Raw genomic sequence first — 26,837 nt, 5'->3', positions numbered from 1 at the left:
CATTTTTATTTAATGCAATTACTTTGCTTCCAATAATTCTTAAAAATTCAACGTATGGCTTTTCATCAAACCATACTTCATACGGCGTTTTATTTTCGAGCAATTTGGTCGGATATCTATTTCGTAAGAATGTGGCAGCATTGACTTCTGCCCATAATGCTTTTGGCAATTTTGTTTGAAGCATGAGACACCGAGCCATTTCTACTAGAGTGCGATTTGCGCACTCAGCCACATTTTGCTGAGGCATATATTTTAACAGTGAGTTGTCTCGCATACCCTCATCTTCGAGAAATTTTTTGAATTCTTTGGAAATGTATTCTTTCGCGTTGTCCATTCTCAATCGTTTTATGACACATCCGGTTTCTTTTTCTACGCGATTTTTGAAATTTTTGAATGCCGTTAAAACGTCCGATTGTTGTCGAAGCATTACATCTTTGTATAGCGCAAAAAATCGTCTATAAATGTCGTGAAATATTTTGTACCGCCGAGAAATTCTATGCTCATTGGACCGCAAATGTGAATGTATTTTCTTTTTGACGATGTTCAGAACTTTTGTACGGAAGTTGATGAATCTTACTTTTTTGCACAAACTATACAAATCGCGCTTGTATTTTTTGAGTTTAAATTTAAACCTTTAACTATGTTATTCGTTTGTAAATTTTTTAAGTCGTTAAAATTAAAATGTCCGTAGCGTTTGTGCCATCTTTCGAGATTTTCTGAATTTGTGTTTGTTTGTAATGCGCGATTATCTTCGATGGTGTCCACGATGTATAAATCGTTTCCGTTTTTCAGCTACCATTGCCATTGACCCGACTTCGTTTGACAACCGCGCGATTCGTATAAAAAATCACTTTGAAGCCGTTTTTCGTTATTTGCGGAATCGATATTAGGTTATTTTTCAGTTCGGACACAAAAATCGCGTTTGTTAGTTTCACCCGATTCATTTTTTTATTGTTTAGTTTAACGTCTAATGTGATTTCACCGACATCACACGATTTCATCCACTGATCAAATGCAGTAAAAACTTTTGATTTCATACTTTCGTCGAGTGCGCCGAATTTTTGTTTTTTATTTGACATGTGTCTCATAGCCGCACTATCCAAATACCAGAAATTCAATCTTTTTACTTCAACGTTGCACGCGATTGCCGTCATTGCGTTACCTGTCTTTTCCGCTTCACATCTCTTCCTCACGTAGCAATCGGCGCCTTTATGTCCGATTTTTCCACATTCATAACATTTTCCATTAAATTTCGGTTGTTGCTTTAAAATGTTCTTATTTTTATTCGCATGAGGATTAATTTGTTTTGTCGCTTTCGTATACAGTGCTTCGCCGCTGGCATTATTTTTCTTTTCTTTGTCGAAATGTCTGTCTCTTTCCGTTTGTCGAGCTTCCTCTTCGAGCAGTTTTATTTTGAGGTTATTAACGCTAGGGATTTCGTCATGTGACGATTGCCACTGTGAAGCTTTCAAATCCTTCGGGCAACGATCCGAATAACATGATTGATAATAAATCGTCGGGAATATTAATTCCAGCCTCCGTTAATTGATCGGCTTTGCTCGTGAAATCATTGAGATATCTCGTCATTGGTGTATCTGGATCTTTTTTCATCCTGTACAATTGATTATACAATGTTGCTTTGTGAACGGGGCCTTTGTAAATTCATCTCTCATAAATTCGTTCGAGTTCCATCTATACTGCGTCTCAGTTTTTTTGATATGATTTAGTTGGCTGCGTGACATGCTCAGCATAAGCTTATCGCTAAAGCTTTCTGATCTTTCTTCGTCCATTCTGCGCGATTTGCTTCGATTTTCACTTCACCGTTTGCATAAAACCACAGTTCACTATAGATGAGAACGCTTCTCATCTGAAGTTTCCACGACTCATAATTATCATTGTTTTCGATACTTTGTGAGTTATTCGACGCTGCCATTTGTTCCCGCACGCAAATCACATCTCTTTTTTTTGCTCACTCTCGTCGATCGGATCTTTCGATTTCCGTTATTGATTACTATTTCTTACACGAACGTATATTCTGGATCCATAACATGTCAGGATACGATAGGGACAAAAATGAGATTAACACTGCGATATTAATTTGACAAAAAGGATATATTTGACGAGCGTACAGCATGAAGCCTTTTTGTGCGATGACTCAACTGACTTATAGCGTGATGTAGTATATCACGAGATCTATCTGATATTCTCGAGTGCCCAAGAGAAGGCGCTGTGTGTTCGATTTGCATCGATTTATTTCAACAATTTCTAATGCTTCCAACAATTTCTAATGCTTCCAACAATTTCTAATACTCTTTCTCGCGTTTGGTTCGATTATAGTAATCTGCAGATTTTGTAATACATATAAACAAGAATGTTATTGATATAATAATATGAATGTTTTTATATTATCTTTATCTATGTTCATCTAAAATATAATTTTTAATAACAATATATTAATACATATATATGTAAAATTCTTATTTCAATATTATAATATGGGTTTTTAATGTAATTAATTTATTATATTTAAGATTAGTTATTAATTAGTCTAACTAAATTTACTTTTATTCTTCCTTCACACTAATGGCAAAGATTTATCTATAATCTATTTTTCATGTAACAATGGACCTAAATCATTAATGTCTTGCTTGTATAAAAGGTTAATAGTAAGGTATTTGGTTATCAGAAAGCTAGTAATTACGAAAAAATGGGACGTGATGCATTTTTTCATTCGAGCTTTCTATTCGAGTTTTTCATTTAAAGTCAGCAGCACACGATGCTTTTTTTCTTGCTGGTTTGCTAGCTGAATTTGCGTGCTTGCTGAGCTTTTGTCTTTGATTGGTATATTCTTTTCGATCTAAAAAAATATATCAATCGAAGACAAGAGCTCAGCAAACACGCGAATCCAAGCAAATCAGCAGAAAAAAAGCATTGTGTGTCGCTGGCTTAAGTTCAATGTGTCCACGATCCGAGTTTTAGTAATTTTCTCTCGATCCGAGTTCTCGGACCAAATTCTAGCATCGTGGATACAGGCCTTAAGGAAAATTATTCAATCGCTATTTTACATGTGTCTTTCTGATAGAAATGAACCATTCAGGAAAAGTTTCATTGAAATAATGACGAACAATACCTTTAAATAAGATTAATAATAAGGTTCAAGTTCAAAAAGCTATGCAAAACGTACAGAAAAGAGCAAGAACATATAGAAAGAGCTCTATTACGTCCCGAGATGGCGTAGAACAGTTAATGAATTTAGAAAAAAAAAGGTAACTCTGGGGAGTTCTACCCTTTTTTGGGTGGGTACTAAATGTGGCTATGGTATATTTGGATCAGAGTTCGCGAAATTATGATTTAGGATTATTTGGTTCACAATAAAGATAATTTCTAGATCAATGTAAACGTAAACAGAAATATCAATAAAGAGTTATGTAAAAACAATATGAGATAGAGTTATATAAAACAATATATATTAACAAAGTGGCAGTAATAATAATGATAATGATAATAATTAAAAATAATAATAATAATGTCAATAATGCGATTAGACTAATAAAGATAATAATAATAATAATATCAATGGAAAATATATCATGAATCAAGAATAAAATAACATTGTGATATAGACTTAATTATATGTGGAGTAGAAAAACAAATTAGACAAAACGAAATAAGAGTGGGGATAATGGCGAGAAAACAAGGTATAAGAGCTTCAAAGGATAAGAGCTTTATACGACAAAATTATTAGTAATATATATAAATGAATAAAAGTATCAGCACTGTATATAATCTGATGTAGGTTTAATATTGGTAATATATTAATCAATCAATATACAAGGGAAATGTTAACTAGTAATAATAATAGCATAATAATAATAATAATAATAATAATAATAATAATAATAATAATATAATGTAAATAAAAAGAAATAAAAAAAATATATAATATATTACTTAAATGTTAACTTAATATGTTATTTAAATGTTATTATAAAGAGCATATAGAAATAATAGTAATATGTAAATTAAAAAATATAGTATGTTATTTAATATATGTATGCTAATTAATATTACTATGAGATATACAAAAGACGAGATATACAAAGATGATATCAATCTAACGTGGTAGAAATTTAATTTGTAAAGAAATCAATCAATCAATAATAAAATAATAATATTAATAATAGCTATCTGAATAATAATAATAAGGGAAATGATTACCTTAGCTGGTTCGAAGTAAACAGTTATAATTTTGAAATTCTATCAAATTCTCTTTCCTTTCCTTTTCCTTCCTTGGTTATTAATATAGTTTTCGCTCTTAATGATAAAAGATTCAGTGATTTGATTCAGTGGGATGATTCGGCGACTACACTCTCCGGAGATTCGTTTACAACTGCTGCGTCCGCATCCAAGCCGTACCTCTAGGGTAGGACCCGATGCAAAGGGGAGGGGCAAACAAAGCACTCCTCAACTGAGCATTTTATTTCGTACTATGATTATTTACGCGAAAATAGGAAAAGATAAAAGGAAAAGAAAGAGATGTAACGGAGCGCATCCTTCCGCTCCGTTCCTCCTCCGGATTTCCCCCGACCGACCATCCGTCGGGGACCGCCGAACATCAGGCGGAGTGCGGCAGTGGCCGCAAAGAGGCAGCAATGCCTCCTTTTTAATCTCTCGTACACACGAACTCCGAAAGCGTCGGAGAATACCGCGAAAACACGCATGTTTTCGTGGTATTTCCCCGCACCGCGCCAAGCGTCGCGTCAACAAGCGCGAACGCCCCCCGCGCCGCACCACGCACCGTACCACCGAGCACGAAAGCGTCCCGCACCGCACCGACGCCGCGCCACGCAACCGAGCGAGCGTCCCGCACCGCGCCACGACCGCGTCCACAAGCGCGCAACCACCCCGCACCGCGCCGCTACCTTCCCTACGAATTCCTTCCCTACCCAAAAAACCAATCATCCCCCCGATCCTTTTTTTCCGCTCCTGGGGAGAGGGATGCTAACCCCGAGATCGACCAATCCGACCGATCCGACCGAAAATACCGAGGTCGATCTCGGATATAAAAAGGCATCGCTCTCCACAGGAACTCACTCACTCACGCTCCGTTTACTCCTGTTCCTAGATCGTCTCCGAGAGCTCGCCTCGAGGAAACGATCTTCCGAAACCGGCAGCAAGCCTGAGATTGTTGGGGCTCTCCCCAACGCGCCAAGTTCGCTTGGCCTGGCCGAAAACCGTCTCCGTAGCTCGCACGGCAAGCCGAGAGTTGCTGGGGTCTCCCCAGCGCGTCGAGTTCGCTCGACCCGACTCTGCTGCTCCGAGATTTCACCGCCAAGTACCGGGGTTCTCCCCGATACTACCTCTCCGAGCACCAGGGTACTCCCTGGTCAGCCGAGTACACTCGGCACCGCCACCTTCTTCTCCGCACACAGCCGGGGCTCTCCCCGGCTGGCCGAGTTCACTCGGCGTTCACTCAAACAGACGAGGGGCACACCCCCCGTCAGCCGAGCACTCTCGGCAGGGAACGGGCACACCCGTTCTCCGATCTCAACGATCCGCCGACCTCGCGAAATATCCACCCTCGCGACAATACCCGCGACACGCGTGCATGTTTAAATCGCCGATTTAAAGGTCCGCGACAACACGTGCGACACCGCCGCCGCCGCGCGCACCCCGCGCCACCGAACTGCGCACCGCGATCAGTATCGCGCCGACCGCCCGAGCGATCTCTTATTTTGTATTTACCATTGTCCGCGCGCCGAACGCCGCCTCGCCCGTCTACGGCCACGAATATTTAACGCGACGATTCGGTGCATTCCATCGCACCACTCTTAGTTGAATAAATATCGTTATTTATTATCAATCTCGCCTCACAAGTTAATCACGCCTTTCTGTCTCCAACGTCCTCGCTTCTTCCCCTGGTAACCGACTGACCGCTCTCCGCGCGGAAAAGCGAGACCGTTATATGGCGGGTCCCCCGAACAGGGACCGGAAGATAGTAAGACCGCGGAGACAGGAAATAAAAGCGAAATGGCCGATGACGGGATAGACCGGTTAACGAAGGCCGAATTGCAGGAACGGCTCGGACAAATCCAACAAAATACCGCCGGGCCCATCGAAGCGCTACGACAGCGCCTGCGCAGATGCATGCGCGATCATCCGGGCACGTCTCTCGAGCCACCCGCGCTGACACCCCTTGCTTCCCCCGTATATTCCGTACCCCCCGAATTTCCGATCCGTATACCAGAGTTGCCACGGCCGGCCGAAATCATGGGGCAAATGCGTAAGTGGGGCTGTTTTTTCGACGGACGCGATCCGATCGGGTTTCTGGAGCGGATCGAGGAACTTGGCGAAACGTGCGATTTTTCCGAGCAACAACTGTTGACCGGTATACCCGCATTGTTACGGGGGGACGCGATGTTGTGGCACCGGAACAATCGCCAATACTGGTCCGCGTGGGAAACGTTCCGGCAAGATTTCATCGCTCAATTTTGCCCGCAACCAGAAAAAACCGCCGCGCTGCGTAAAATCTACTCCCGCACCCAGAAGCCCGGTGAAAAATACGCACAGTACGCCACAGCCCTACAAACGCTCATGCGTCGCGCCGGAAATTTCGGAGAACGGGCGCAGACCGATCTGCTTTTCGCCAATCTCCATCCGGATTATAAAATCTACATCCGGCGGGAGGATGCCGCGAACCCCCGCGCCCTGCAGGCACGAGCAACTGAATACGAGGGGATCCAACGACAGCAACAGACGCTACGAGCTACCGAACATCGGGGGGAAGTCACCGCGAAAGCTAGCCGCACAGCTGCAACCGCGTATAACCCCCGCGATCACTGCTGGCGATGCCGACAACGCGGGCATACTCGCTTCGAGTGCCGACGACCGCCCGTTCGATTCTGCTCACAATGTGGAAAAGAGGGGGTATTTACCCGCGATTGCCACCCGCCGGGAAACGCCAACAGGATCGAGAATATCGCGGCCGCGTCTCGATCCCCATAAATTACACTCCGCGGCCGCACCTGACCGTATACGTGCACGATCGACCAATCAAGGCGATGATCGATACCGGATCCGAGTTATCGTTTATCGATCAAAAGACCGCGCGTTCTCTAGAGCAACTCCGCTTCCTGCCGACCGCCGAGCACGGTCAGGTGCGACTCGCGGACGGGACGCAGGTCAGCACCACCGGCACTATTCGCGTACCATTAAAATTATCTCGTCGCGTCACATGGCATACCTTCCGCATCCTACCGCAACTCGACAACGCCATGATCATCGGAATGGACGTATGGGCGGGATCGGAAATTGTCTTGCGACCACCGCCGCCGTACTCACATACCTACGGAACAACGCCGACCAAGCAGAGTTGTCCGATCTCGGAGGATGAACAACTCCGAGTGTTCCTCGAGGAGGAAGTAGGTAAATTCGACCAAGTCAGGGGACCAACCGAGTTAATTGAGCACCGCGTTAAGCTCGTCGATCCCGCGCCGATTAAGCAAAGATACCGACCGCGGAATCCGGCAATGCAGGCGATCATTGACGCGGAGGTCGATCAAATGCTGCAGGACGGCATAATTGAACCATTAACCAGCGCGTGGAGCTCTCCGATCGTAGTGGTCAGGAAAAAAGACGGGAAAAACCGATTCTGCATCGACTTTCGTAAGGTGAATTCCGTTACCGAGCGTGACGCCTATCCGTTGCCACAAATTTCCGCCACGCTGGACAAACTGCGCGGAGCGAGGTACCTGTCTACCATCGACCTGAAGAACGGTTATTGGCAGGTACCCCTCGCTCCCAACAGCAGACCGATCACCGCATTTATCGTACCAGGCCGAGGGCTAATGCATTTCCGGGTCATGCCTTTCGGCCTGCATTCCGCTCCGGCAACGTTCCAGCGATTGCTCGACCGCGTAATCGGGCCCGAATTAGAGCCCCACGCATTTGCTTATCTGGACGACATCATCGTTGCCAGCCGGACATTTGCCGAACACCTGCAGCATCTGCGCGAAGTCTTCCACCGACTACGGGCAGCCCGACTCCGCATAAATCGCGATAAGTGCCGATTCTGCGTACCAGAGTTACGATATCTCGGACATATCGTGAATCGCGACGGAATAAAAACCGACCCCGAGAAAACAACCGCGATCGCCGACTGGCCTACTCCACAAACCGTAAAGCACATCCGGCAATTTCTCGGGGTGGCCTCCTGGTACCGACGGTTTATCAAGAATTTTGCCACCGTCGCCGCACCGCTAACTACGCTGACGCGGAAAAACACGCGATGGAAATGGGGGGAGGAGGAACAAGGCGCCTTTGACGCGCTGAAAAATAATTTAACGACCGCCCCAGTGCTGGCCTGCCCCGATTTCGAACGGCCGTTTACTCTACAAACCGATGCGAGTACCATCGGCCTCGGGGTTGTACTCACGCAGTATTTTCCGGAGGGGGAACGCGTCATCGCATACGCGAGTCGGACACTGAACGGCGCCGAAAAAAATTATAGCGCGACCGAACTAGAGTGCCTCGCCGTCGTCTGGGGAATTCGGAAAATGCGCGGATATCTGGAGGGCTACCGCTTCACGGTAATCACCGACCATCAAGCATTAAAATGGTTGCAGCAACTTGAATCACCGTCCGGCCGGTTGGGACGGTGGATGTTCGAACTGCAACAATACGCGTTCGAAATACGGTACCGGAAAGGCGCATTGAACCGGGTGGCCGACGCATTATCTCGGCAACCCGCCGTCTCCGCCATATCACATCCCCGCTGCCAATGGTACCGCCGCACATGGGACAGAGTGACGCGCGATCCCGACCGTTTTCCGGATTTCACGATCCGGGATGGACGATTGTACCGCCATGTACTCCACACATTAGACTTCCACGACGTGCCCCGTGAAACGCAGTGGAAGGAGTGCGTGCCGACCGAAAAACGGCGGGATATTTTACGCCAATTCCATGACGCCCCGACCGCCGGACACCTAGGAGTGGCTAAGACTATCACTCGCATCGCGTACCACTACTATTGGTCGGGGATGTACCGCGATATCGCGCGGTATGTGCGATCCTGCGAAAACTGCCTCGCGTACAAAGTACCGACACGACACCCGCCCGGAACCATGCATGCAACCGCACTCGACCGCCCGTGGCAACAGATGACGCTCGACTTAATCGGGCCTCTACCCCGTTCCCTCCGCGGACACACGTGGGTCCTAAACATGCAGGACCGCTTCACCAAGTGGCTCGAGATTCGGCCCCTCCGCCGCGCCACCGCCGAATCCGTCGCGAGAACCATCGCGGAAGCAATTATATTCCGACACGGCTGCCCGACCGAGATACTAAGCGACAACGGCACGCAATTTAAGGCGAAGGAAGTCGAGCGACTCCTCAGCGCTTTCGGGATAAAACACCGTTTCACCCCCGCTTACGCCCCCCATTGCAACCCGACCGAACGGGTAAACCGGACCGTAAAAACTATGATCGCGCAATATGTGGGGCGAAATCAGAAAACGTGGGATGAAACATTGCCCGAACTGCAGTTCGCTTTCAACACTGCAGCAAACGACGCCACCGGGTACTCGCCGGCCTACCTGAATCTCGGTCGGGAGCCATGCTCGGTCGTAAGAAGCAACGAAGCCACCGTCGGTCCCAGCAAACCCGACGCCTTAAGACAAAGACTCGAAGACGCGTATGAGCTCGTCCGCGTCAACCTAGCGCGAGCCTTCCAGCAACAGGCACGAAATTATGACTTAAGGCGACGGGACTGGCAACCGAAGCTCGGAGAGTGGGTGTGGAAGCGCGATCACCCCCTCTCCCGCAAGAGCGATGCGTTTAACGCGAAACTCGCGCCCCGATACATCGGGCCCCTGGAGGTGAAGGCAGCCATTTCCCCCGTAATCTACGATTTACGGAGTAAACGTGGGAAATGGCATCGACACGTTCACCTCCAGGATTTAAAACCGTCGCCCGACAAGACCGAAGCCGACAGCGCCGCCGAAATAGCGAACGACGACGCCGACAACGAACCGATCGACGCCGACAACCGACCGACCGACGCCGACGCGACGCCGATCGTCACCACCAACGACGAGTCCCCGGCAATCGCAACAAAAAGAAGGGGCAAACCGCGGAACGTCAACAACAAAGCACAACAACGAGGCCCCGGACGACCGCGGAAAAATTTCAAGCCGGAATAAAAATAAATAACGGCTGAAAATTAGACCAATTAGGGGAAAACACGCGACCACCAGCGACGCGACCACCGGCAACGAGGAACGATCCGATCCTCAGATCACGACGAGCTACCACAATGGCAAGACGTGTGAATATTGTCGAGGAAATCGACGCGATATTAGAAGAACGCCCGCCGCCGCCATACGATCCGACGCGGCCGGGAATCAACGAGTTATACCTCGACCTCTTCGGACCAGATTCCGACATCGAGACCGAGCCACCGGTTCATCAGAGCGCTCCGGCCCGAAAAACCGTGCCGAGGGTTGGCACTACGATCCAGCGCTCCGATGCGGCCCAGCGACGCAAGGCCATCTGGCTCGCGGAGACGCCACCACCGCCTCCGAAACGAAGCCGACGATCCACGGAGGGATACTCGGTCCGCCCGGCCAGCAACAAAACCGCTTCGGTGGCCACGAATACGCCACCGCTCGTAAAGCCACGGATGGTCGACGTAGCGACCCAAACCAGCGCCGAGCCGACACCGCCGCTCCAACCCGCCGGCCCGACACGACCTCCGCCGATCCCGGTCGAGATATGGCCGGGAATGGTCGTACCGATACCGCATTACGCGGTACACAAGAACCGGAAATATCGGGCCGACATACAGGGCCGAAAATATGTCCTGCGTTTTAACGCAAACGGGACCTTGCGCTCCAGCAGGCCGACGTAAGCCACTAGCTTCTGGCTTACGAAGGAAAAGAAAGAGATGTAACGGAGCGCATCCTTCCGCTCCGTTCCTCCTCCGGATTTCCCCCGACCGACCATCCGTCGGGGACCGCCGAACATCAGGCGGAGTGCGGCAGTGGCCGCAAAGAGGCAGCAATGCCTCCTTTTTAATCTCTCGTACACACGAACTCCGAAAGCGTCGGAGAATACCGCGAAAACACGCATGTTTTCGTGGTATTTCCCCGCACCGCGCCAAGCGTCGCGTCAACAAGCGCGAACGCCCCCCGCGCCGCACCACGCACCGTACCACCGAGCACGAAAGCGTCCCGCACCGCACCGACGCCGCGCCACGCAACCGAGCGAGCGTCCCGCACCGCGCCACGACCGCGTCCACAAGCGCGCAACCACCCCGCACCGCGCCGCTACCTTCCCTACGAATTCCTTCCCTACCCAAAAAACCAATCATCCCCCCGATCCTTTTTTTCCGCTCCTGGGGAGAGGGATGCTAACCCCGAGATCGACCAATCCGACCGATCCGACCGAAAATACCGAGGTCGATCTCGGATATAAAAAGGCATCGCTCTCCACAGGAACTCACTCACTCACGCTCCGTTTACTCCTGTTCCTAGATCGTCTCCGAGAGCTCGCCTCGAGGAAACGATCTTCCGAAACCGGCAGCAAGCCTGAGATTGTTGGGGCTCTCCCCAACGCGCCAAGTTCGCTTGGCCTGGCCGAAAACCGTCTCCGTAGCTCGCACGGCAAGCCGAGAGTTGCTGGGGTCTCCCCAGCGCGTCGAGTTCGCTCGACCCGACTCTGCCGCTCCGAGATTTCACCGCCAAGTACCGGGGTTCTCCCCGATACTACCTCTCCGAGCACCAGGGTACTCCCTGGTCAGCCGAGTACACTCGGCACCGCCACCTTCTTCTCCGCACACAGCCGGGGCTCTCCCCGGCTGGCCGAGTTCACTCGGCGTTCACTCAAACAGACGAGGGGCACACCCCCCGTCAGCCGAGCACTCTCGGCAGGGAACGGGCACACCCGTTCTCCGATCTCAACGATCCGCCGACCTCGCGAAATATCCACCCTCGCGACAATACCCGCGACACGCGTGCATGTTTAAATCGCCGATTTAAAGGTCCGCGACAACACGTGCGACACCGCCGCCGCCGCGCGCGCCCCGCGCCACCGAACTGCGCATCGCGATCAGTATCGCGCCGACCGCCCGAGCGATCTCTTATTTTGTATTTACCATTGTCCGCGCGCCGAACGCCGCCTCGCCCGTCTACGGCCACGAATATTTAACGCGACGATTCGGTGCATTCCATCGCACCACTCTTAGTTGAATAAATATCGTTATTTATTATCAATCTCGCCTCACAAGTTAATCACGCCTTTCTGTCTCCAACGTCCTCGCTTCTTCCCCTGGTAACCGACTGACCGCTCTCCGCGCGGAAAAGCGAGACCGTTATAGAGAGAAAAATAAAGTTAAGACCTAATATTTTTTTTCGGAGATATCGTTAATACCTAGAAATAAATCTTATTATTGCAAAACGGAATTCATTTAATTCATTTTCGTCGGTTAATTAAATTTCATTACGCAACGAAAGACTCTCCGAGCCCCTCGTTGGAAAGTTTACATTAGAAATATTTGAGCGCGATAAGCCTCCTCTTTAGTATAAACTAAGATCATTGAATGCTCTTTCGTCTCTCCTACAGTTGCAGCATCGAGAACCGAAGAAGAGATGATTCAAGAAAAGAAAATTAAGTTATAGAATTATATTTCCAAATTATACATCCAAAAGAAAACAATAATAATGGTAATAAAATAAAATTATGTCTTATCGCGAGACGAAGGAAAATGAATTCTCGCTATACCATTGATTATCTTAATAATAATAAGAATTATATATATAAAAAAAAGAGGAACATATATATATATATATATATATATATAATGATAAGACTATAAAATGATGAAAGTTATATCCTAATATTCAAATCTTAATATTTAAAATCATATATCTTAATATTTAAAATCTCAATATTTAGAATCTTATATTTTAATATTTAAAGTTGCGCATGCGTTGCGCTCGGTAGAGTCTCCCACGTTATTGAAGATGGCTCCGCGCTGCTTTATTTCCCTAGGATATTCCATTTCGATTCCTACAGTTGGGTATAATGGCTGAGTTTCTTGGAAGGACGTGCGTGCCGCAGGTTGAGGTTTGTCCACGCAGGCATAAGTTTCGTTTGGAGTTCCTTCTTCGACTGCTCGAGGAGATGACTCAGGATGGCTGCGTTTCCCCAAGTGCAGCAGGAGGTTTGTAATAGAGGAGAAGATTGCACCTAATATCTAGTAAGTGCAAACTCCATCCATACACCGAATGCATAACCATGTATCGCAGTGTCTGCAATCAGTTTAATGAGCCTTATCAACATCCAGATACCAATAAATCCCGCACTGGCAGTTCAGAAAGCCACCCCACAATCTTTCACCGGCAGAGCTACTTCATCAAGGGTTTGCTCATCGAGAAAACCTGAGAAGGAGATGCCCGCCAAGGGGACGCGTTGTCCGGCTGCAGTCCGTGCGAAAGTGTTGAGGAGAGCGATACTCTCGGCAGGGAACATGATGTGGTCACGTAACCTGGAGAAATCTTCCTGGGAATAAATTCCACTATCAGCAAGATGCTCAGTGTCAACATATTTCCAGACGAGTTTAGTCATTGGTTCTAAGGTCTGAGGCGACAGTACTGATTTCGGAGCAGGTTTCGGAGTAAGACTTATCCAGCCTCATTTTATCTGATACATAACAGATATGAGAGGGTTGCAATTGATCGGCGTACCGCTATTAACTAAAATGTGAGTTTTAGGAAATAAATACATAGATCTATTCTGTAAAAATACTGGTAATTCTAAATAACAGGTTTCGGTGGTGCAACGTGTAACTTCGATTGGAACACATTTAATAATATGAGTTACTTCATCCGAAATCGTAGCCATGTAGCCAAGACCTTTCATTAAGTTGTATGCAAAAACATCAGGTTGGGTGTGAGCTATCGATATAGCATTTTTCAAAACCTGTTGCTCTAATTTACACTTTTGTTCAAGAATGTTATGGTAGAGGTCTTGCATTTGTGTCTTTAAATGTTTCTCGACGTAAGCGAATTTAGAGTTAATATAAGTGAAGATATCTAAATTGTCAACAGAGATTCTAGTAAGTTTAGCAAAGAGATTATTTTTATTTGTTTCTACGATTAGCAATTTAAGATGTTCAGTTTATATCAAGGTGTAGCCACACACGTTATATTCAGATTTTTTGGATAAAGCAAAACTGGCATCTTTTGTTATTAACGAGTATACAATAGGATATTGAGTGTTTGAATCAGCTATTTTATAAGCTTGACCTTGATATAAGACATTATAAGCATGGAAGTTACACGTTTCGACAGGTAAAGGAGCCCAATATACATTTCCCCCGTCATCATCGATACATTCGTTCCTTGAAAGCATGCATTGAATTCCTGAGCGGAGTGTAATATAATCTGTCTTTGTTCTTGCAGACGCAAAGTAATCTTGCAGTATAATGGTAACGGCGGCTTTGACGATGACATCGTCCCAGGTCCCGTATGGATCCGAGAAATGGCTTCCCTTACAGGAACCATCTATGTTGGTACTGGCTAACGTGACGATCCGATAGTTGGTGGCATTAGGGAGCAATCTAATAATAGAGGCGAAATTTCCCAGGACGGGATGGAACCCGTTTCGTGTAGACAAGCGCATTTGTGTTGGTCAAGTTCTAGTAGATATTTTTTATGGCCTCCACGCACCATGGAGATATGTGAGTGCATTCCGCAATGGAATATTTGTCGATCGATTTCTATCTTGTAGGAAATGACGCCTATCTGCGAATAATCAGCGCCTTGCAGCAGTTGTATATATACAGCGGTAGAGTTTGGGTCGGGAATTCATGATATGGCATTCACCCACGTCCAGCAAAGATACGGTGGTTACATTAAATGACGTCCCTCCACAATCATATCCAAATAGACCGGAGGCAGTCTTAATCAGAAGTAACACCAAGAATATGGTGAATATCTGTAAGTATATACAGACATTATAAGAAGTAACAATACTCAAAATGGTTCGGGGTTTCAACCGGGATCAATCAGATGAGACAATCGTAACTTATTAGTGTGAACCAGTTTGACAGTGTTTTTAAATTGGATGCATACATTTTCATGGTCAAGGATTTCCAGAATTTTATAGGGGCCGAAGTATTCGTCCGAAAATTTATTAGTTTTCTTCTTTGTTTTCAAGAATACGTAGTCGCCAACATGAAAATTTATTTGATTTAAATTTCCGCCGTAATAACGTTTTGAGTGAGCCTTTGCTTGTTCCAAATTGGTTTTAGCGATTTCTTGTGCTTCACTTATACGATCAAAAAGCTCAAACAAGTGGTGTTGATACGTTTCCATTCCTTCCTCTACAGGCTAACGCCTGAATGGAATCCTAGCCACCTTTCCAAATATTAATTCATGAGGCGTAAATTTTGTGCCTTCATGAACACTTATATTATATGAAAATGTAGCTCTCTCCATAAACTTATTCCATTCTTCGTTTCTGTCAATGAAAGTCTTTAAATATTCTATAAAAACATGGTGAGAACGTTCGACGGACCCGTTAGCTTGTGGATGAAGTATGATAGTGTTTGATCCTAAAGCGTTTGACGATGTTTTTCATCAGGTAACTTAAGAAATTTGTTCCTTGGTCGATTAAGATGGCTTTCGGGCATTCGAACCGACAGATGAAATGAGGAATGCTTCCGCTGTTGTCGTTGCGCTTATATCTTCCATTGATACGGCGATCGAATATTTAGTAGTACGCAAGTCTTGTATCGTTAAAATATATTTATTATCACGTCTAGTTTTGGGCAGAGGGCCCATCACATCCATCGCAACCTTATCAAATGCAGCTCCCGGCGTATCTGTAAGAACCATCGGTTGTTTGGTTTTTAGTCTCACTAGTTTTTTCAATTGACAGTCGCGACAATTTCGTATGAATTTTTGGACTTGAGTTTTGATATTATTCCAATAGTAATCTTGACGAATCCTAAGTAAGTTTTCGCCACACCCTTGTGTCTGCCTACAGTTGATCGATGATATTCGCTGATGATGTTTGGCCTTTCTTCTTCAGGAAGAACCATAGTTAAACCTTCGCAAATGGTGATAGAAATGAGCCTATGATCGAAGGTGTTTTGTAATTCTTTAACGATTAATGGCCAAGGTATATCGTCTAGTTGTTGGGTTTTTGCTATACTAAAAGAATTCAATTGAAGTTCGACTGTTACATCCAACAAAGAACGAATTGTTTCTTGAAATGTGTTTCAATCTATAATAGTAGTGAGTCTCTTTAACCGATAGTATGATTAAATTTTTATTATTAACTCCACATACTCGCGCGCGACTAAGAGTCAAATCTATCAGTGGTGGAACTTTACGGAGTTCGTGAAATTCTTTAGCTCCATTGTCACATGGGTGTCCATCAACTGTTGTTAAAATAACCAAGTTATCCTTTTGCATAGATAACCTGTCTCGAATAGTTTTTATTCTAACTCGGGTAAGATGTTGATATATTGCTTCATTGTCTTCTTCATCTGATAAATCGGATTCGCTAGTTTGTTCATCAAGCTCATTATCGTCAGCAGAAGGTAACTGAATCTCGGCCCTATCAGCAGGAGGCACGACAAATGGCATGGAATCTCTCTCTAATTCTAAGCTTCCTTCTACGACGTTTGGTGCGGGAGGAGGAGATTGGGATTGATCTTCTCCGCTAGATTCGCCAAAGGTTTCAAAGATTGAGATTGAGTGGGTAAAGATGGTTCTGAATTTTCTTCTGGCGATAGGAGATCAATTATCTCGGCAGGCGAGTTTGCAACGGCCAAGATTTGGGGATTCCAAGAAAGAGCGTCGGCGTTATGGTTCGCAGATCCTGATTTATACACAATTTGATAATCAATCCTCTAATTTGAGCCTTCATCTCATAAATCTCGAAATAGGGTCCTTCACTTTGTAAAGCCAGGTAAGAGGTTGATGGTCGGTAACAAGGGAAAATTTATGTCCATATAGATAAAATCGGAAATGATGTGTACAGTATATGATGGCTAAAAGTTCCTTTTCTATGGTAGAGTAATTTATTTCAGCGGAGTTCAGCACGCGGAACACATATGCTGTAGGAAGGTCTTGTCCGATGATGCCCTGGCTAAGAACTCCGCTTACGGCCGTGTTCGATGCGTCAATGGTAAGTATAAATGATTTTGAAAAATCTGGGTATTGAAAGATAGGTTGTTGGCATAGGGCTGTCTTTAGAAAATCGAACGCCTCTTGTTGTTCGGATTTCTATGAGAAAGGGATGTTTTTCTTCAAAAGTTTGGTCAGTGGTTTTGTTAATCCCGAAAAGTTAAGTATAAAACGACGATAATAGCCGGCGAGTCCCAAAAACTGTTTGATATTTTTGGAGTTTTTAGGGGGCGGAAAATTCTCAACAGCTGCTTTTCCGGATTAGGGCGCACTCCATCCTTTCTAATTATGTGGCCTAGGTAGCCAACTTCACGTCGTAGAAACTCACATTTGTCTGGTTGCAATAGTAAGTTAGCATCTCGTAGGCGACTCATTAATTTTTGTATTTTTATATTGTGCTCTTGCAGTGAACTTGCATATACAACGATATCGTCCATGTAGACGAAGAGTTCGGCTCCTTGTAGGCGAAGAGGATTTGGTCCAGACGTTAGAAAGTAGCTGAGGCGTTCTTCAAGCCAAATGGCATCTGATTGAACTCGTAGTAACCATGAGGCGTAGAGAACGCTGTTTTATGAGCACACGAATCCATGGGGATTTGATGAAATCCGTTAGCGAGATCAAGGACCGAAAAATACTTGGCTCCCCCAAGTTGGTTTAAAATGTCTGAGATATTCGGCAAGGAGTAAGCGTCCCCGACAGTTTTTTCATTGAGAGTCCTATAGTCAATTATCATTCTCCATCTTCTGTTCCCTTGAGAGTCTGCCTTCTTGGGAATTATCCATACAGGGGAATTGTACGGTGAGGTCGAAGGCTTAATGATATCATTTGATAACAGTTGTGAGACTTGCTTGTTGATCTCTCCTTTGTGTATAGATGGGAACCGATATTGCTTGGTATTTATTGGTATTTCATCGGTGGTAAGGATTTTATGAGAAGTAGTGGTAGTTTGTCCCAAAAACTCACCGGGGATGTAAAATCGATCTTGATGGCGTTCCACAAGGAAAAGAACATTCTGTCTTTCCTCTGAATTGAGGTGGTCTAGTCGAAGAAGTTGAATGATTTTATCGCTCCGCGACTCTGAGTTGGAGAGAGTACGAGGCGTACAATTATCTTCATTTGAACGTCCTAAGACGCTTAAATGGATTGAGGAGATATAAAAAAATTGTATTCAGTGGAGTGACATAGGTTGCCTAAAAATTTTTCCTGTCCTAGGACAGGTGAAGGCAATGATTCTATTGATTTGGCGATAATGGAAATGGAATAACTTGTCGAGTTAGAATGTTGCTTCTGCAATTCCTCCTGGGTGTCATCATCGCTAAGATGATCAAGTCTCTGGGAGACCGATTTAAAATCAGAACAATCCACCATGAGTTCTTCGAAGCAAGATTTCTTGTAATTGAATAGTAGGAACAAGAACCTCGAATTCAATTTCAGTGGTATTAATAACTCGAATAAAAGCTTTATCGTTGATACAAGTGACCAGTGAGTCTCTTAGACTCAGAAGACTTCGACCCTCATATACATTTGTGGTACATATCCAGTTCCTATTTCTGGATTTGACACTTTTATCGTTAAACCTACGTTACTTCTTGATGGTACCACGATACTTGCAGAGGTTTTGAAAGGTATCTTATGTTGATTCCAGGTAATATGGTTGGTATCATAATCAATTCGTACATGATGTTCGGTAAAGAATGAAGACCCTAATATTCCTTGTTGTGTGATAGGGAAATCATCGATTATGACATGGAAGATTATTGGAATGTCGCGAAGATAGATATATACTGTTCCGAGAGTTTTTACAATATTTTCCGTGATTCCTTTTAAATTCAAAATGTTGTCACTGTTAATGGGTACGTTACGATTTAGAATACCAATTTTTATGATATTTGGCTGAGCTTCTGTATCGAGCATCAGAGCTGCTGGCTTGCGAAAAGAGCAGGAGTCTAATTCGATGGTTGGGACGGTTCCGGAGCTGAGTTTGACGATGGCGACTCTGATATTTCGGTTGTTATTGGATATAATGGGCGCGTGGTCGCCTGCCCTCGATTTACGCCCGATGTCAAGGGGCTGGGCAAGTTTCTGATTGTTATCGTGCATGGCATTGTTGTGTATTGTCTTTTCTTATATTCGGAAATTAGGTGACCAAAATTTTTACAGTATGCACAGATTTTAACTTGGAGGGAAGGGTTAGGAGAAGAGGATTGACGGCGTCTGGTTGTATAATGGAAATTGGCGGTATTAGTCTTCGGTTCTGATCGGTAGTTAAGGTGTTGCGAACAGGATTTGGTTTCGTATCGCATTGACGTACGCGATCGCGTTCGAGCCTCTTACTAATGAGTATTGCTTTATTATAAGCTTCTGAGAGATTTCGGTAACCTTCCATGCAGATTTCGGTACGGTATTCGGAGGTTAAACTCTCAAAGAACAATTCTAGGACATATAAATCGATCTGTTCGATTTCAAAATTATCGAGAGGTCGGCCAAATTGATTTTGATCTCCTTCAATTATAGCGTTGCGCAAATCCTTTACACGACCGATATAATCTAAAATATGCTCTGAGGGTTTTTTGAAGTTGATGCTTAATTGTCCACGGTAATAATCCGTACTGGACCGAATGTACGTTTTAAACAATCTATGAACTGATCGACTATATTATGAATCTCATCTTCAACAGCTAGATATGCGTAGCCTATTAGCTTATTTCTTAATAATCTGACTAAATGATTTTCGTTAGTCAATGGGATAAGTTCCTTATCGCGTTTGCAAGCGCGTGCAAATTGTAAAACGGGCATATTATGTCCGTCGTATTTCGGCACGAGATCCAAAGCGTCTCGGGTCGATGAGTTAGAATAATTCATTTCCGTATATTGGAAAGGATTCGATGGATTAGGTGGTAAGCTGTCGAAGGATGTGTTATCTTGCATAATTCGATTCTCCCTAGTCTCAGCGTCTTGCAATGATTTATTGGAAGCAGAATTGGATAGGCTATTCTGTACATCACCTACGCGTTTCTCTAAAATTTGAAATCGTTCGCTTAAAGTTTTCAAAAAAGAAAGATTCTTTTGGATCGTGTTTAGCATAATATTAAAATTACTGATATCTGAGTTAGCGTTTTTAATTCTTTCGAATTCCTCTCTTTGTTTTTCGAGTTCTTCTTGTCGAAGTAGCGTCATTCTGTTCTTTTAATTGTTTTTCTTTTTCTAGGTATTGATTTCCGAAAGCGTCCATCTCTGCTTCGGATAATGATTGATCAGCAAAATCTAGGCGAGTACGATGGCACTGAGATGGCACTGAGATCGCGTACCGTGTGCCATCGCTGTCACCAGTTTTGTTCTACGGAGTTGTTACGTCCCGAAATGGCGTAGAACAGTTAATGAGTTTGGAAAAAAAAAGGTAACTCTGGGGAGTTCTACTCTTTTTTGGGTGGGTACTAAATGTGGCTATGGTATATTTGGATCAAAATTCGCGAAATTATGATTTAGGATTATTTGGTTCACAATAAAGATAATTTCTAGATCAATGTAAATGTAAACAGATGTTACGTCATGACGACTGCACGATTCTTCTCTTTCAGGTATCAGTTATTAGAATTTAATTAAGCGGATAAACGAGAGACACATGTTCTGTTACACTGTTATAATAAACGGATTCTGTTACGCTGTTAGATCGCGACGGTTACACAACTGATCTCTTCCGAGGGTCGGTTACTAGAATTTGGCTAAGCGAATAATCTCTATTATTCTAATTGCGGAAGAACAACATGTGTACAGATGTTTTCCTCAACGAAATCATATATATATATATATAGTGCCTTAAAGGCACGGAGCGCGCACTGCTACTTCCTTTTTTCACGCGGTCAGAACATTTTCAGTCTGTCAGTTTGTCAGTAATTCAATCAGTTGGTGTCAGTCGAAATAAATTTTTTCACCAAGTACAAGTGACCAAGTACAAGTGACCAAGTTTCCTGGCGCTTCCACCTTCATCATCTCGCAGATCCCAAGTCTCCGGCATTCCAGAATAATAGTAAGTTTGACTACACATAGCAAAATTCTCTAATAATAATAGTTTTTGGGTCTCTTCTCTTTATATTTTCTCATTTCTCCCTTACATCCTTTCTATCCTCTGCCGTTCTCCTTACACTTCTACTCCCTTTTTCTTTTCCTTTTCTCTTTCTTTCTTTGCTTGGGCCGTCGGATCTCTCGGGCTCCCTATGCGTTGCGGAACACTCAGCAGGTTCATGGCCACCGAATAATTCGGGAAAGCTATACTTTTTTTCTCTCCTCTCTTACAATTTTCTCTTTCCCTTCTTAATTTCTCTCCTCCGTCGGATCTCTTGGTTTCCTGAAATATTTCAGAGATAGCCTTAAGGTTTACGACCAATGACATTTCCTTCATATTCCAAATCCATTTCTTCTAGTGAGATCTGCATCATCCTCTCTTTCCGACGCTCAGAGACGGAGGCGAGCCTTAAAGAGGCTCCGTTATCATCGCAACAAGCGAGCTCGTTGATCAGCCAACTACCTCTCGCCTAGGACATCCGAGGTTTTTACACATGCTGAAGAAACCACGAGTTGTTCCAGCACAAGACCCTATTCATTGTGTATATCTCCTCCGTCCTATTCCCCGATTAGACCATCCGAATCTGGGTCACCCCCAGATTTCAGCACACTCTTCCCAGAGCGCCATGACACAAATTTCCAATATCCAGATTTCCGCACCAAGAAATCCTTGGACGAGTTCTGCGAACTCCGGACTCCTTCCCCTCCACCTCTAGACCTCACTATCAAAAATCCGACCTCCTCTCCGAAACAATCACACACGGATATCAAAATATAGGTTTAAATATATTAAACAACGTAGGATAAAAATATCAAAATATAGATTAAATATATTAAACAACGTAAGATAAGAATTATTAGAATGTAGACAAACATACAAATATAATTGAATTTGTACACGAAAATTAAATAATACATCCGTAAATTTTTTTTTGAACATTTATATTATATGAATTTCCGTATGTAACACCCTTTTTTTATTATTTTATGTAAATATACCTTCAGCAAATGTACTTCAACACAAGAAATAATGACGCGGATCTTGCAGTTAGTTAAACTTGTAATCATTTTTAAAATTATTAATTATATGTAAAATTCAAATTATTTATCGTTTTAGTTATTTCCTCCCTCTTTCATTCTCCGTTATCCCAAGATTCGCACATGGTCCTGTCCCTGGCAAAAGAGATTAAATTCTCTTGCCTAAATTACGGACCGTTGGACGCAGTCGAAGTCATAGCGTCTTTTTCAAGACGTTGACTCGCACTCGTGAATCTGCACAGTGCGTCCGACTCGTAGGAACGCCTCAGCGCGCCCACCTGCAAGAGGATATTTGGAGCGTCCTTCCTAGCCTATCCATTAAAAAAAGAAATATTTACCTCGGGCTGGACGTAACACAGAAATATCAATAAAGAGTTATGTAAAAATATTAACAAAGTGGCAGTAATAATAATGATAATTATAATAATTAAAAATAATAATAATAATGTCAATAATAGTTAGATTAATAATGATAATAATAATAATATCAATGGAAAATATATCATGAATCATGAATAAAATAACATTGTAGTATAGACCTAATTATATGTGGAGTAGAAAAACAAATTAGACAAGACGAAATAAGAATGGGGATAATGGCTAGAAAAGGTATAAGAGCTTCAAAGGATAAGAGCTTTACACGACAAAATTATTATTAATATATATAAATGAATAAAGTAATAAATGAATAAATGAATAAAAATATCAGCACTATATATAATCTGACGTAGGTTTAATATTGATAATATATTAATCAATCAGTATAGGAAATTTCAACTAATAATAATAATAGCATAATAATAATAGTAATAATAATAATAATATAATGTAAATAAAAAGAAATAAAAAATATATAATATGTTATTTAAATGTTATTATAAAGAGCATATAGTAATAATAATAATATTATAATGTAAATAAAAAAGAATATAATATATTACTTAAATGTTATTATAAAGAGCATATAGCAATAATAATAATAATATGTAAATAAAAAAATATAGTATGTTATTTAATATATGTATGCTAATTAATATTACTATGAGATATACAAAAGACGAGATATACAAAAATGATATAAATCGAACGTGGTAGGAATTTAATTTATAAAGAAATCAATCAATCAATAATAAAATAATAATAGTAATAATAGTTATCTGAATAATAATAATAAGGGAAATGATTATCTTAGCTGGTTCGAAGTAAATAGTTATAATTTTGAAATTCTACCAAATTCTCTTTCCTTTCCTTTTCCTTCCTTGGTTATTAATAGTTTTCGCCCTTAAAGATAAAAGATTCAATGTTTTGATTCAGTGAAATGATTCGGCGACTACACTCTCCGGAGGTTCGTTTATGACTGCCGCGTCTGCATCCAAGCCGTACCTCTAGGGTAAGACTCGAAGGGGAGAGGCAAACAAAGTACTCCTCTGAGCATTTTATTTCGTACTATGATTATTTACGCGAAAATAGGAAAAGATAAAAGGAAAAGAAAGAGAGAAAAATAAAGTTAAGACCTAATATTTTTTTTCGGAGATATCGTTAATACCTAGAAATAAATCTTATTATTGCAAAATGGGAATTCATTTAATTCATTTTCGTCGGTTAAATTTCGTTGCGCAATGAAAGACTCTCCGAACTGGCCTCTCGTTGGAAAGTTTACATTAGAAATATTTGAATGCGATAAGCCTCCTCTTTAGTATTGTGGCAGTCACTGCCTCGCGAACGCACCATCGACACACCGTCGCGCGCAGTCCCGCGCAGCATGGTGGTTCGCGCGCCCGTCATTAGATGGCGAATCGACAAACCACTTTCTCGTATCTGAAACGCTACAGCGGAGCTATATAAGAGCGGCACTCGGCATCGCTCTTCGCCTCAGTCGCCTCGAACCAGTTACTGGTACGAGCTGTACTGTGACGCTCTCCGAGCTCTGGAGGCCAGCCCTGGCCTCATTGCTCATCATACGGCAGTTTTTTGCCTGCTGGAAATCACCGACCAACATTCGGTCGTACTCCCCGCGGCAGTTAACGCCGCGGATACCCTTCCGGCCTTACGTCTGACGGCCGTGAACGCCGCCATACCGGTCTTACCTCTGACGGCCGTGAACGCCGCCATACCGGCTTTACCTCTGACGGCCGTGAACGCCGCCATTCTCCTGGCCTTGCCTCTGACGGCCGTGAACGCCGCCATATCCATCTCGCCTCTCTCCTACGGACGTGTTCTTGTCGGCCGTGAACGCCACAGCCATATCACGTCCAGGAAGGTCTCTCGCGGCCAGCGACGCCGCCCAATCCGTCCATATCCGGGCGACCTGCTCCAGGCCGCAGTCTCAGCATGCCGATCTCCAACTCGGGGAGCCGCTGTGCAACAGGAGGACCTCCGCCGGCGTGCCTCCTCTCTAGGGGCCGTCCACGACGACTCATCATCCCCGGGACGATCGACGCTGCCCACCATCCAGAAGTCACCGGCATCACAACGCTCATCACCGCCGACCGCGCGGCCATCCACGCCGTTACCTGGGCACACACCTCCCTTGCCGTGCACCGACGAGAAGGGACGAATCGCCGGACGACGAGCCAGGCGCCCAACCGGTCGCTGCAAGCAACGACTCCTGGACCTGTTTGGGTCGGCTTCCTCATCCGAGGACAGCCTGCCCCGGCCACCGACTCCGCCCGCAGGGGACGCATCGAGGCCCTCGACTTCCTCGAGCGCAACAGCAGCCAAGCGGCCACCAACTCCTGGCCGCTCTCTGGAACTCGGCGCGCCACAGGATACGCCGTGGCAACTCTGCGCCATCGAACTCAGCCACGTGCAGCATCGGCCGCCGCGCTGTGACACTCGCCGCTTCTACACCGAAGCCGCCACACAGACCGCGGGACTGCCACCGGCCTAGGTCAAGCCTCCAACGCTCACCTCCCCGGCCGCACCGAGGAGGAGCCGAGACTCGTGAGAGGCGCAGGGAGCGGCTACAGGAACTTGCGCGCGCTCGCGCAGAGACAGACGCGACCGAGTCGCCCACACGTTTCTCTCGCGGGACCTAAACCAAGTCCCGTCTGCCTTTGTAACACTTTCCTTTGCGTTTACAAGAATATAATGGCTTTTAATTAACTCAGTGTTCCTTGATTGTTAGCGTGCATGCAACCTTCACATATTCTTCAGCTTGCGCTCCTATTATTCAACGCATAGCAATACTTGGCTGCTAAACCTTCCGCTTTGCTTGGTGCTGACACTCGCACCGTTGGTCCGCCTTATAGCTGGTCGAGGACAGACACTCCCCTCGGACTGAGAACCAGCTTTCACAGCCGATTGCGGGCGACGCAGTGCAGCAGGCTACAGTCTCGCTTGAGACGCTCGAGACGCGGCGCACACACGCAATCGTCATCCACCAAGCACATCATCCAGCTACACATCAACAACCAACAAACACGCCACCACAAATAGGCGACAATAAACTGGTGACCACAAAGTGTCACCCATAGTATAAATTAAGGTCATCGAACGCTCTTTCGTTTCTCCTAGACAGTTGCAGCATCGAGAACCGAAGAAGAGATGATTCGAGAAAAGAAAATTAAGTTATAGAATTATATTTCCAATTATACATCCAAAAGAAAATAATAATAATGGTAATAAAATAAAATTATGTCTTATCGCGAGACGAAGGAAAATAAATTCTCACTTTACCATTGATTATCTTAATAATAATAAGAATTATATATATAAAAAAAGATGAACATATATATATATATATATATATATATATATATATATATTATATATATAATGGTAAGACTATAAAATGATGAAAGTTATATCCTAATATTCAAATCTTAATATTTAAAATCATATATCTTAATATTTAAAATCTCAATATTTAGAATCTTATATCTTAAAGTTACGCAATTGCGTTAACCTAAGGTTCGACTGCACCTATATTATTTTGGATGAACGTCCGCAAGTTTTAATTTTCTGTGGACGTTACAGCTCACTTGGAACACTGATTATAATTTTAATTAAATAAATTTAATCGATTAGTTAACAATAAATCGATAATTTATTACAAAAATATTAAAACGTTTATTTTGGCTATGTACTTTCTAATCTTTAAGATTTTTTTTAATAGTAGATATACAGGGTGATTCAGAACAGTTCGCGAATTATGGACCGCGTACAGAAGATAGGCAGGGGGCGGTGCAACTCAGTGAGCGTCCGACGCGGGTGATTACATATGTGTGTGCATACATCCGCATGCGCGCACGCATGTGTGTGTGTGTGTGTGTGTGTGTGTGTGTGTGTGTGTGTGTGTGTGTGTGTGTGTGTGTGATAAGATGCAAGACATGCATGTGTTGTATGTATCAATACTCGCGTGTAGCTATCAGCTGATTGCATCGAGTGCCTTACGTAATCGCCCCGCATCGGATAGTAAGTTGCACCGCTCCTGCCAATCTTCTGCGGTCCGTAATTCGCGAACTGTTTTTATTTATAATTAAAAAACTAAGCTTCTGATAAAAATTTGGTAAAGAAAAAAACCATCTTAGAATCGAC

General features: G+C 44.1%; 1 long non-coding RNA gene and 1 pseudogene across 1 annotated transcript; one reads left to right on the top strand and one right to left on the bottom strand.

The window, feature by feature from the left end:
* Window positions 1-12,883: 12,883 nt before the first annotated feature.
* On the top strand, window positions 12,884-22,314 carry LOC148936781 (uncharacterized). Its single transcript, XR_016139138.1, has 5 exons — window positions 12,884-13,258; window positions 13,346-13,761; window positions 14,463-14,701; window positions 14,791-14,999; window positions 20,407-22,314. It is a non-coding gene; the product is annotated as an uncharacterized LOC148936781 (long non-coding RNA).
* On the bottom strand, window positions 19,336-20,375 carry LOC148936782 (uncharacterized; annotated as a pseudogene).
* Window positions 22,315-26,837: the final 4,523 nt, after the last annotated feature.

Source organism: Pogonomyrmex barbatus, unplaced genomic scaffold, assembly GCF_055798465.1.
Source record: "Pogonomyrmex barbatus isolate J1 unplaced genomic scaffold, ASM5579846v1 scaffold2, whole genome shotgun sequence".
Lineage (NCBI taxonomy): Eukaryota > Metazoa > Arthropoda > Insecta > Hymenoptera > Formicidae > Pogonomyrmex > Pogonomyrmex barbatus.
Note: the sequence above shows the minus strand (reverse complement) of the source record. Positions and strands in the feature narration are given on the sequence as shown.